The sequence below is a fragment of the Myotis brandtii genome, unplaced genomic scaffold (assembly GCF_000412655.1).
Source record: "Myotis brandtii unplaced genomic scaffold, ASM41265v1 scaffold350, whole genome shotgun sequence".
Taxonomy (NCBI): Eukaryota; Metazoa; Chordata; class Mammalia; order Chiroptera; family Vespertilionidae; genus Myotis; species Myotis brandtii.
The window spans coordinates 2371469-2385219 of NW_005363468.1; the positions used below are offsets into that span (position 1 = coordinate 2371469).

At 38.3% G+C, this 13751-nt stretch overlaps 1 protein-coding gene across 1 annotated transcript in view; it reads left to right on the forward strand.

Moving 5' to 3' along the window:
* The window catches only part of COMMD6 (COMM domain containing 6), a 16277-nt gene extending 15571 nt beyond the window's left edge, over positions 1–706 (forward strand). Inside the window, exon 5 of the mRNA XM_014544086.1 lies at positions 277–706. The gene's annotated coding sequence lies outside the window, so the exon portion shown is untranslated. The remainder of the gene's footprint in view (positions 1–276) is intronic.
* Positions 707–13751: the final 13045 nt, after the last annotated feature.

The window sequence follows — 13751 nt, forward strand, 5'->3', positions numbered from 1 at the left end:
CACACACACACACACACACACACACACACACACACACACTTCACATAGAAATTTCACAGTCCAGGAATATATCATTTGCAATAAATCCACCAATATAAAGATATTTGGCAAAATTGTCTAAATGCTCATCTATTACATCTGGGCCTATAGGAAGACTGCATTTCCCAGCCTCCCTTGCAGTTAGTTTGGGATCACATGATTGGGTTGTAGCCAATGGATTTGGGGCAGAAGTGTCATCCAGCCTTCCTCACCAATCCTTCCTTGTCATCCTCCAAGCCCTCTCCCATTCTGGCTGCTGGTACGAAGAACTGTAAAACAGCAAAAAGAAGGTGGATTCCTGAAGCACCACTGGAGGCAAACTGCAAGAACACCCTGACTTGCAGTGGACAGTAGTGTGAGCAAGAAACAAACTTTTATTGTAAGCTGGTGAGCTTTTTGGATAACACAAAATATATGTATGAAGATTTTTATTGTATTTCCAGTGCAAGAAGTAAAATAAAGGAAGCAGCCAAGAATACCTGTCAGTAAGGAAATGGTTAAGTAAAATTGGCATATCTATGTTATGGAATGTCATATAACTGCTAAGATTTGCCTCTGGGATATTATCAATATTGTACATATTACTGTGGCATATAAAATTTTGTAAAAATGCATCCATACAGCCCAGCTGGTATGTATCAGTGGTTGAGCATCGACCTATGACCCATGAGGTCATGGTTCGATTCCCCGTCAGGGCACTTGCCTGGGTTATGGGCTTGATCCCCAGTGTGGGGCGTGCAGGAGGCAGCCGATCAATAATTCTCTCTCATCGTTGATGTTTCTATCTCCCCCTCTCCCTTCCTCTCTGAAATAAATAAAAATATATTTTAAAAAATGCATCCATACATTTGAACACTGAATGGAAAATAAAGAGAGGCATGGAAGGAAGGCTATCGGGTTAGAAGCACTGGTGGAGGTGGTATCTAGAGAAGGAAAGGAAGAAGTGTTAAAACATTTTTTCTTGTTTTAAGTCCATGATGTATTCTAAAAAATATGGTTTTAAGATTTTTAAAAAATCGATTTTGAGAGAGAGAGAGAGAGAGGAGAGCCGAACATTGATCGGCTTCCTCCTGCACGCCCCCTACCAGAAAGCAAGTTCACAACCTGGGCATGTGCCTTGACTGAGAATCGAACAGGCAACTTTTCGGTGCACGAGATGATGCCCAACCAACTGAGCCACACCGGCCAGGGCTGTGCTATGGGTTTAAAAAAATACTTGGAAATACATTATTTTTTTTTAAAAAAAAAAACAAACTTGTTTTTAAGTTGCTTTTGAAAAGCTCTTACAGTTTTTTTAGTGATACAATGTTTTCTTATTTCTTTTAACAAATGTGTGGTGTTTATAAAACAAAATGATTTATAAAGTGCCTCCTCAAACCAGGATAAACAAACCTGAAACACATCAAACGTAGGCCTTGCTGTGCTTTAGAAATGGTGGCTCCAGCTGGGTCTAACATTTTGGTTGGCACCCCTCTGAGAAACTTCATTTCTACCTTTCCTGTTTCCTCTTCTGATCCTCCATGTTGGAAATGGATGTCCTTTTCACTTCCCGTCAGCTGGCCTGCAGGTCTCCTATGTAAGCCTGCGTTCTTTCTTTGTCCTCTGCTAGGTAACACACTGCTGTGCGAGGCTCAAGTCCAAGGTCTGCTGCTGCCCACCTGGGGACTGAGGTCCCACCAGCTTGACGAGGTAGCTAGCTGGTCATTCGGGCTTACCAACTGCCACCAGACGTATCCTGTTACCCACCCTCTGGGTAGTAGCACATTACTGATTCTAAAACTGAGGAGTCACGTCCCCTTTCTATTTCTTTTTCCATCCTGTTGCGCACCAATTTCATTGTATACCCAGAAATCACAGGAGAAACCCTCCCACCCCCCACCCCGTCTGAGTGAAAAAAAACATACTTGCCTTCCCAGACTGCATAGGGTCTCCATCTACCACCCATCCCAGTCAATGCCTTCCAATCTCCTCCCTTTCCACATTTACAGTATTTAAGGTTATATGCAGAGGCCCAAAGTGAGCTCCTGGCTCAAACACTTCCGGTGATGGAATTAATCTGAATAAATTTAAGTTGTACTTTTAAATTTATTTTTTGAATTTAAAAGACAAGTTTTTTTCCATAATATAATTTTATACTATTTTCATTGCAAATGTCTTTTTGCTTATAATGAATTTAATGAGCTTCACTGGGCAGGCCTGGGAATTAACCACTGTTTGTAATAACATTTCTGTGGGAAAATGTGTTTCAAGTTTCAAACACTTGATTTAAATGTAAACTTTTGGAAAACAGCTAATTTTCAACTTGGAAAATGTATTAATGAGCTTTTTGTTTACAAAAGGAATAGATTGCCCCTGAGCATATTAAACATAACACAAGTATTTTAATATATTCTGCTACCAAGACAGGTTAACATAAGAATCAAATTTATGTGGAAAGAAGGCAAAACAGTCATATTTATTTAAAGAGACCATCAAACCTCAGAGGGAATGTAGGGGAGGGTGGGGGTAAGGGGAGAGATCAACCAAAGGACTTGTATGTATGCATATAAGCCTAACCAATGGACACAGACATTAAGGGGGTAAGGGCATGAGTGGGGGGCGGGAGGCGAGGAGGGGCAATGGGATAAGGACACATATGTAATACCGTAATAAAGAAAAAAAAAATAAAGGGACTGAAACTTCCAACATACTGGTGGCTTGTTTTTAAAAGTGCTTAAGCAGAACGACCTTTTATAATAATTTGTAAAGATTATTTTATGATTTAGATTTTAAAAAATAAACTAATTTTTTAGAAGTTTTAAATGTATAGAAAAAATGAGAAGATACTATAGAGTTCCTTCATACCTCACACTGTTTCCCCTGTTTAACATCTTACATGGTACATTTGTTATAACTGACAAGCCAATAGTGATACATTAGGTTTCTTTAGTTACTCCCTAATATCCTCTGTTTCAGGATCCCACCCAGGACATCATGTTACATTTAGTAGTCATGTGACAGACCATTCCTAAGACTTTCCTTGCTTTTGCTGACCTGACAGTTTTGGGAGTACTAGTCAGGTACATTGTAGGATGTGCCTCAATTGGGATTTGATGGGTTTTTTTTGGACTGGAGTGGTAGATATTTGGGAGGAAGTCACAGACAAAGTTCCATTTTCTTCACATATCAAGGGTGTATTCTAGCAATATGATTTATGACTTGATGTTGACCTAGATTACCTTGCTGAGATGGTGTTTGTTAGATTTCTCCATTATAGAGTTCATTTCCCCCCTTTTCCCATACTTTACTCTTTCAAAGGGAGTGTCTATCTGCAGTCCATACTTAAGGAGTGCTGAGTTATGTGCCCCTTCTTTGAATATATAGATATAGATATAGATATGTCTATCTATCTATCTATCTATCTATCTATCTATCTATCTATCTATCTATCTAAGAGGAATGGGAGAGAGAGAGAGAGAGAGAGAGAGAGAGAGAAACATCAATAAGAGACAACCATTGATCGGCTGCTTCCTGCATGCCCCCTACTGGAGATTGAGCGCACAACTTGGTCATGTGCCCTGACCAAGAATAGAACCTGCGACCTCTTGGTGCATGGAATGATGCTCAACCAATGGAGCCACACCAGCCAGGGCAGTTGCTACATATTTTAATTGTAATTCTTATGTGAGGTATTTCTCTTCCACAATTACTAATTATATCAGTATGAACTCATGGATATTTATTTTATACTCGGGATTATAATTAAACACTTTTGTTGCTCAAATCATTCCAATTTTGACCTTTGGGAGCTCTTTTATTTGGCTCCTGTGCCCCTTTAACATTGCCCCCCCTTTTTTTATTGAGGACTTCCCTACTTTCCGTCACTTGACACTACAAGATATTCCAGGCTCATTTGTATATTTTCTGTCCTGGTTCTAGAGTCAGCCATTTCTCCCAAGAGCCCTGGTTCTTTTTATTGGACAATGGTGTTAGAAAGCAAGATCTGGATGCTAGGTATGCTCTGTTTTTTAGATTTTGAGATTATTAAAATTTTAGGAGTCTTATGTACAGCATGGCGACTATAATTAATAATATTGTATTATATATTTGAAAGTTGCTAAGAGAGTAAATCTTACAAGTTCTCATCACAAGAAAAACAATATGACAGTGCAAGGTGATGGGTATTAACTTATTGTGACAACCATTTCACTATGTATACATATATCAAATCATTATGCTGTACCTTAAACTAATACAATGTTATATGTCAGTTATAGCTCAATAAAACTGGGGGAGGTGAGGGCACTTCGAGGTCTGAAAGGAAAAGTTCTGTTGTTGATATAGGTCAGACCACAAAATCTGGCCCATGTTTTAGGATTGGTGAGAAAGATGATATGGACTTGGATAATGTTATTACGGCTTCAGTTTACAGTTGAATCAGCTGACAAACAGGGCAAAATAACATGTGGGATCACGGATGCATGAAAGTGGGTGTATCTTCCTAGTGAGGCGGGCTAAGTAAGAGAGTTGATGTGGTGGCTCTCCTTTGGAAGTCATCGAAGGCTCCGGATTCTTTATGGATTCCATCTGGTGAAGAACATGGCTGCTTCAATTTCTATCACCAAGTCTACATATCAGTCAGCAGAAGAGAGAAAGGGAATGGCAAGGGCATATTTTTCCATATAAACCTATGATCTGAGTGTTACACACTTCATTCTGCTCACATCCCATTAGCCAGAACCTATTCATGTGGCCACCACTGCAAAGGAGACTTGAAAATGTCTGCACCGGGGTAGTTGTGTGCTGGTTTAAGAGTTCTATTGCTATGTTACAACACTGTAACCAAAATCAAAAGTTATAATTACAATAAATTGTTATATTTCTTTTTTAACTTATAATGCTTAGGGAATCCCCAAATCTTCATTAGCAATGCATTTATAAACCATTTCTTACCGGGTGCAAATTTGTAACCCTCCAATTAAGTGATCGTTTTCAAAATAGATTTGGGGATTGTGCTGGGAGTGCTCAAGGCCACCCTTAGTTTTGGTAATTCATTAGAATAACTCCCAGACTCTCAGCATGTAGCCATACTCATGGCTATGATTTATTACCATGAAAGGATGCAAAGCAGAAAGAGCAAAGAGAAAAGGCATCTGGGGTAAAATCTGGAGTAATCCAGATGCAAGCTTCTGATTCCTCTTCCAGTGGAGTCACAGGATGTGCTTAATTCCTCAAGCAACAAGTTGTGACAAATTGTGGAAAATGCTGCCAACCAGGGAAGCTCATCAGAGACTCAACACCCAGGGTTTTTATTGGGTGTTGATCATATAGGCACCCTTTGCATGGAACATACCCGAATTTCAGTCTCCTAAAAGGAATGTGAGAGTTCGCATAAATTATATTGTGTGTACGAACAGTTTAGACACAAAGAGCCAAGCATATCAGTGAATGGTGGGAACCCACCTGAATCCAAGTTCCCATATGCCAGCCAGGGGCCAACCTTTTATACAAGCAGGCCTTTTAAGTATAAGCAATCAGGACTACTATGTTAACTCTTTTCAGCACAGGAATAATTAAACTTAACTAAAAATTCTGGAGGTAACTTGCTATAAGCTTCTTATATGTTGCCTAAAGAAACAGTATACCTGCTTTTGTGCTATTAATATTACCGTTAATATTTTATTAATTTTCATGGAATGAATGATGCTAGTATAAATTTAGCCCATATATTCTACTACACTGATCAAGAATTCACTGATCAAGTATTTTAGAATTTAAGTATTAAAAGCTTAAGTTTGGCCTTGGCTGGTGTGGCTCAGTTTGCTGAGTGTCGTCTTATGCATGGAAAGGTTACCGGTTAGATTCCCGGTCAGGGCACAAACCCAGGTTGTGGGTTTGATTCCCAGGGTGCGTATGGGAAGGCAGCAGTCAGTGTTTCTCTCTCCCTCTCCCTTCATCTCTAAAATCAATAAAAACACATTAAAAAATAAGTAGAAGTTTTTAAGTTTGAATAAGAAACTTATGTGTGCCATCATTTAAATGGAATTTTACTATTTCACGTGTCATTCTCCAAAGGGTGTGCTGACTTTACCAGGCCTATATTTGATAGGGGGGATATTCTAGCAGTTGATTTAACCACCATTTTATAGCACACAGACATACAAAGGATGATGGATTGCATAGCTTGATTAACTTGATCTTGATGTATGCACTTCTGAATTACAAGTGCTATAGGAGAAAGTAGCTATTAATCTTTGGCTAGTTATTATTTCAGCATATGAAGAACATTTGTTAAAGAAAAGTACTTACATGCCTTACTATGTTTCACATTTCTGTACTAAGGGAAAGGGCAAAGGAATATTTCAGACGTGCTATTCAAGGACTGTTATTATCAAGAACACAACTGCAGGATGCAGGGAGATTTCAGATTCTAAGCCAGGATGATTCAGGCAATAGGTTTGAGGAATTCAGACAGAAATGAGCCTTCTAGCCCATAGGAGTTTGCAAAGGAATGCAGGGCCAATGGGAATCTCAGAGAAGCAGACTCTGTTCACTGTCTCCTTCCAACGCATGCCCACCCCTTCCCACATTACACACAGTTTCTTAGTTTGAGGAATGAGGAAAGAGAGTTTTTCACTTGTTAAAAATGCCGCTCACTGGGGGGGTTGAGGGGGGGGGGTGGAAAAACCCATGCTTTCTGGTATAGACATTTAACTATTCATTAATCATATACTTGGTGCCTACATTGTCCCAAGTGTACACCAAGAGTCAAGATTATTGAATGAATGAAACTGATTATGCCCTTGAGAGAGAAGATTTTGAGGTAGTGTTGTTCAAACTATAAGGTGAGTACAAATCAGCTGGGGAGCTTGCTGGTGGATGGGGGTGTAGGTGAAAGATTAACCACATATGAATAATTGTTGGAGTTGGGTGGTGTGTATATTTGGGTTCATTATGCCACTGTATTTTTGTGTGTGAAAATTTCCATAATAAATTTTTTTAATCCTGGTAATTTACCATGTTTTATTAAAAAATAAAAAAACTGTAGCATTTGTACCTTACTTTGTGCTCTCCATTATGGATTTCAATATGCCAGCTATTGACTCAGACAGGTGGGCCTCCTGATCAATTTAGACATCAGCATCTTTTTTGGTGCCAATTTTGATTATAGGGATCAGTTTTGCACTTTGGCTTTTTCAGGAGGTCCTGATTCCTGCAAGAATAGTTAGTCATTAGGGGCAATAGCAACTAGTACAAATCCTGGAGGACCAAAGCTTCCAGCATTCAGTGCCTGGTTGTATCTTCAATCACTTTGCTGAGTGTCTCATTTGCTTTACTTAGGTATGTGATAAGGTCATTTCTGGCTCACTGTTGTCCATGTCCACGAGTTCTCTCTCACAGGACTTACGAACTTGCTTGGTTAATCAAGATAGACATCTGGGAAAAATAGATCCAGAGACATGGAAGCATGCAAGAGACGGATCTCAGAAGGAAGGGGTGGGGGTGGCAGGAAGATATTAACCAAAGAACTTATATGCATACATGTATAACCCATGGACACAGACAATAGTGCAGTGAAGGCCTGGGGATGGGTTGGGAGGGGGCTGGAAGGGGTCAATGGGGGAAACAAGGGGAACATCTGTAATACTTTCAATAATAAAGATAAATTTAAAAAAGATGGACATCTGAATTTCCTTCTGCTATATAAAATACATTTCTTTTCATAATTTTCTATAATGTTCAGTCTTTCTGTTATCATAAGATAACCTTTCTAACGTTTCACATTGCCTTTGCTTCTATTTCTTCTGCATTCTCATTGGCTTCTTGTTCAATGAAAGCCATCATGTGCTTAATCTACCACTGCATGTCCACAATGCTAAAGGTTAGACGAGGTGAAGTTAGCTGGGAGAATAATAGGCTCAAGCTGATGTTTGAAGGGACAGAAGGAAGAGGTGGCAGAGAGACACTCAGCAAAGGTCTTGGCTGCTTCCTCGATTTATGACTGCAGACTCTGGTTTTGCTATTTTTTTAGTTTGTTTTTTTTTTAAGTGATTTATATTATTCTTTCATGGCTTCTATACTTTTCTCAATTCTATTAGCTTATTTTGAAATATTAGATTTGTTGGTATGTCTTCCTGAAGTGTTTTTCATCTTGTGGGGATTTTATTCTGATACCCATTCTTCTTTTTCCTATTTTTTCATCTGGGGATTTTATTCTGATACCCATTCTTCTTTTTCCTATAATTTTGCATGACATCTGGCTACAATTCTTTTAAAAATATTTTTTTTGATTTCAGAGAGGAAGGGAGAGGGAGAGAGATATAGAAACATTAATGATGAAAGAGAATTATTGACTGGTTGCCTCCTGTACGCAAACACTGGGGATTGAGCCCACAACCCAGGCATATGCCCTGATCAGGAATTGAACTGTGACCTCCTGGTTCATAGGTCAATGCTCAACCCTGAGCCACATTAGCCAGGCAAAATTTCCTCTTTCAAAGATCTTCCTCTCACTGCCTTTTATTTTAATGAAAGCAACGGATTACTGAACAAGGGAGAATTAATTTAAAACAAATATCACAATGCTTAACTGAAATAGGAGTTTGGTTGAAATCAAAGGTACATATTGAATTTAATAATACAAAACAGATTAATAATTCTTTTCTATAGTTAGCCATAATTATAAAAATATTATCTGGTCTAAATAACGTATTCCATACATATTAGAGCAATGTGATGAGAAACTTTGGTAACTATCAGTGGGACTCACTGCTTCTTGGAGTATTTTTAACTCCTCAGTCACCATTTTTTGTTTCTTCCATCCCCCACTCACCCCTTTGCTTAAAATAAATTTTCTAGGCTAACCTTTTCAGTATTTTCTCTTAAGTAGTCTCACTACTAGGTAATCAATTACTTTGGCAAAGTTTTCTATGAAGCTATATATATTATTCATAAGTTTGTGTGCATCCTCTGAAATTTTGATGAGAAGTGATTTAAAATTCCCTAGAGTTTATAAAAAATACTTTATATATTTCTTTGTGTCTTCTTCAGTTTCTTTTAATAATGTTTTGTAGTTTTCTGTGTATAGGTCCTTTACACCCTTTGATTATTCCTAGGTATTTTATTCTTTTTGTTGCAATTTCAAGAGGAATTGTTATCATTTCTTTTTCTGAAATTTCATTGTTAGTATATACGGTGCAGTGGATTTTTGTACATTGATTTTTGTATCCTGAAACTTTACTATATTTGTTGATTGTTTCTAATAGTTTTTGGTGCAGTCTTTAGGGTTTTCTATATAAAGAATCATGTCATCTGCCAAAAGTGATAATTTTATTTCTTCCTTCCCAATTTGGATGCCTTTTATTTATTTCTCTTGGTTAACGAAGATGTGGTACATATATACAATGGAATACTAATCAACCATAAGAAAAGATGAAATACTGCCATTTGGGACAACATAGATGAATCTTGAAAATCTCATGCTAAGCAAAATCAGACAGAAAAAGTCAAGAACAATATAAGTTCATTCATATGTGGGATATAAAACTGAAAGCAACAAATGAACAAACAAGACAAGGAAACAAAAACTCATGGACACAGACAACATGATGGTGGTTCCCAAAGGGAAAGAGGGGTGGGGAGGAGGTAGTAAAGGGCAAAGAAGGTCAAATATATGGTGACAGAAGGAGATTTGACAATGCAATATACAGATGATGTACCATAAAATTGTATACTTGTAACTTAAATAATTTTATTAACCAATGTCACCCCAATAAATTTAATTTAAAAATACTTGAAACACTGTTCATTGGTTAGATAATGACTAAAATCAACATGTAGTTTATCATTCTGTTCAATTTTTGTGATGTGTGGTAATATTTATCTTTATACATGTTTAACAGTTCCCCTGATAGTGTAACAAAACCACCCATCTTATGACTATTTTCTCTCTCAGAGGGGTGTTAGGTTTTCTGTGTTATATCCTGATGGGGTTTCCTTGTGGAGGCCATAGACAGGTAATATTCCTAGATTTTCAGCAGGATCTCATCTCAAATGGAGAAGGCCTGTTCACTATCAGTCATCTGAGAAAGTGGAGGGACTTCCGCCCTTGGGAGGCTGGAGCAGGGGCATAAGGACAGACTCCATGGCCCTGGCTTCTCTGCCCAAAGATAACTCAAGTTCTGTGGGAAGGGACTAATCTGGTGGGACAATGCTGAGAAAACAAAGGAGAGAGCAAGTATTGAAGATCATGGCCTAGAGTTTCAAGTGAGGAAGGTACAGGAAAGGGTGCCAAGTGATGATGAGTTCATCTGATTCAGTATGAGGCCCAGTCCTGGAAGTATACAGATCACTCCTTTCACCAGCCACCACACATATTGCAGAGGCTGGCAGCTGCTTTAAAGGGGATTTTCTCTGAAGTGTTTTTTTCAGAACAAGAGACTATTTCATAAACCTTTTTTATTCTTCTCAGTCCTACCAAACTACTATCCCTTTTTCCTTTTCCCCAGATGATCTCATCTTCCATTTCACAGAGAAAACAGAAGTCATCTGATGGGACTCTCTCAAGTTCTTGACACCATATCTACCAAGTGACCTTCATCCACACTTATTTCCTCCTTTTTGCCTTTTTGATGGAAGAGATATCCTGCTTCCTGACTACAGATGATTCTTTCACCTGGTTTCTGGATGAACTGACCTTCTGTCTTCTCAGGGAACCACTCATTTATTTCATAAATACTTACTGAGCACTTACTTTGTAATAGACACCATGCTCCATTAATTGAATAACTCTTTTTTTAAGTAGATTCAACTTCTCTCACTCTACAGGTTTCTTTCCAATAGTGTTTAACCATGATCAATGCTTTCAGTTTAAAAACAACTAAATTAAACCAAACTGAAAAAAAAAATCCCTCCTTCTACCTTCCTCCCGTCTTCATCTACTAGCCCGTGGTCGGCAAACTGCGGCTCGCGAGCCACATGCAGCTCTTTGGCCCCTTGAGTGTGGCTCTTCCTAAGCCTTAGGAGTACCCTAATTAAGTTAATAACAATGTACCTACCTATATAGTTTAAGTTTAAAAAATTAGGCTCTCAAAAGAAATTTCAATAGTTGTACTGTTGATATTTGGCTCTGTTGACTAATGAGTTTGCTGACCACTGTACTAGCCTATCTTTCTTTCTTCAAAGTCAAGCCTCTCTGAAACATTGCCCATACTTAGTATTTTCATTTCTCTATGTCTCATTCATTCTACAACCCACAGCACTCTAGCTTCTGCTCCTATGGCTCTCACTAGAAGTGCTTTCACTGTGTATTTTAAAATATGGACCGCTTCTTTTTTCACTAGATTTCCATGATACCACAATCTTCCTATGTCTCCGGTTCATCCTTCTCAGTCTTTCTGCAAGCTACACTATAGTCTATATTTCCCTTACATATTGATGTTCCTCAGGGTTTCCTAGGCACTCTTTCTTTCTCATTGCTGGCACTCTATGGTTGATGTCATTAGCTCCTAAGACTGTAATTATCATCCTTATCATGAAAGAAAAATACTGGACATTGTGTTTAGACATGAAGTTGTTGGAATCACAAAGATTGTCTTGTTAAAATAAGGAGAATGCCAAAATAAATGTGTTATTGAATCCTGACAATCTATTTCATGCCAATTACATACCAGTGGAGTGACAGAACCAAGTTACTAGGTTTATAGTTAGTTTCTTAGTCATCACAATGCTGGGTACATATTACAAGGTAGATGTGTGGAGCCAAATCTTGCCGCAAACATCCTAACAGATATAATTTCATGCATTACTGATGTAGTATATAAATACATATCATAATAAATATGGAAAACAAACTTTGTAGTATCTAGCAACCTGAGATAATGTTACATTTCAAAGGAGATTTTGATGATGGCAAAGATAATCCTTTTATAATTAAAAGTGAAATCCTTAGCCAGTTGTCCAGTGATTCATAAGATACAGAAACTTTATACATATATTGAACATGGCCTTCACCCCATCTATATATATGCTATATATTCTTTGTGCATTTATGATATGTGGTTTATAAATATTATTAAATCTTCTTTATGCCAACACCTGTGCTAGTTATTTTCCATTTGCTCATCTACACATGTTTTCTGCCCTTGTCTCTCTTGCCTTATGCCCTGAGACATTGTCCTCTGAGGACTGTATCACCTGTGCTACTTTGGCTTATCCAATGGGAGGTATACCAGCAGGAGGTGTAACACAGAAGGACAGCAAGGCCCAGGAATTTCTTCTCTGCTCCCTGCCTGCTCAGTGCCAGATCTCTGGCAATTGCTGTATCCCTCCCCAACTACAGGTTCTGTAGGACAGTGCCTCCCCTGGGTTCCATTAACACTGCTTCTTACTCTTGACTTTTTAGTCCTAGGTGTAATAATGATTTCCACTGTTGCAAGTCTCTCAATGCCTTGATATTCTGTTGTCCCATCAATTCTGCCCATACTTTTGTTAATACTCTTTTGAGCCCTACCTAGCTGGTGTGGCTCAGTTGGTTGGGCTTCGTCCTGTGCACCAAAAGGTTTCAGGCTTGATCCCTGGTGGGGGACATGCAGGAGGCAGCGGATCTATGTTTCAGTCTCACATCGACGTGTCTCTCTCTCTAAAAATCAGGAAACTATTAAAAAATACTCCTTTCATTAACGACTTAATTTTAATTTATTTCTGTTCTACTTCCCTCCCCCCAGGAACCTGACTGGTAAGACAATGTAAAAGTAGTTCAGGGCTTTGCATCCTCAAAAGCACTCATGTCAACAATTTTCTGCTTCTATTAAGGGTTCTCACTGAATAACACTGTGAAGTGGAAGGTCACCAGATTTTACCTATATTTCAACCATGGCTGAAAGTTTGCATTTGTCATTTTGTATTTTCCCACGTGCTAATGACACTCAAATTTTTATCTCTAGTCCAGATGTGTAAACTCCTCTGATTTCTCTTCTTTTATATCCTACAGATACTTAAAATGCCAAATATCCAATTCCAATTCATCTTCCTGTATGTCCTTTGAGCAACTTTCTCAGCCTGTTCCTGTCTGGCTAAAGTTAGGGGCCAGAAACCTCTTTCCAATCTGAATAGTCATGGCCCCTGTTGGTCTAGGCTGGCAGTACTTTTGTTAGTACTATTCCCTTAAGAACTTTGGGGGATTTCTATAAATTAGATTAAAGTTCAATCCATGATCTAGAAGCCAACCCACAGATGTTTTCAAGATAGGCTTCTTTTAAAAACAAACAAACAAAAAACAAAACAAAAAAACTGACTACTACTTTGGGATCAGGTTTCTGTGGGACTACATCTTTAAGCTTCCAGTAAACCAATTTTGTTCAGCTGAGAAACCACCAATTTAATTCCTTAGAAGTCTTAAAAAATTGTTTTATAGCCATAACTTGATTTGACCTTTATCCTTAGGCCATGTCTTAATTTTGGACTCCTTTATTTGCTTGAGAAGCTGTAAAAAGACATAATTTACATTCCAGGTTGACAAATGCCCCTCTATAATTTCTCTAAATTCTGCTTACAAATTGGACCAGTTCTTTTCTAAATTCATTTCTTTCTTGAAGGTCCTAATATTTCAGCAACTTTCTGCTGGGAAAACTCCAGGAAGATGGCAATACCTGAGACAGAGCAGGTATTCAGTATATATCCTATATAATACAGAGCTAATATGCTAATTAGACTGGGGTGGACCGACCTTCCTG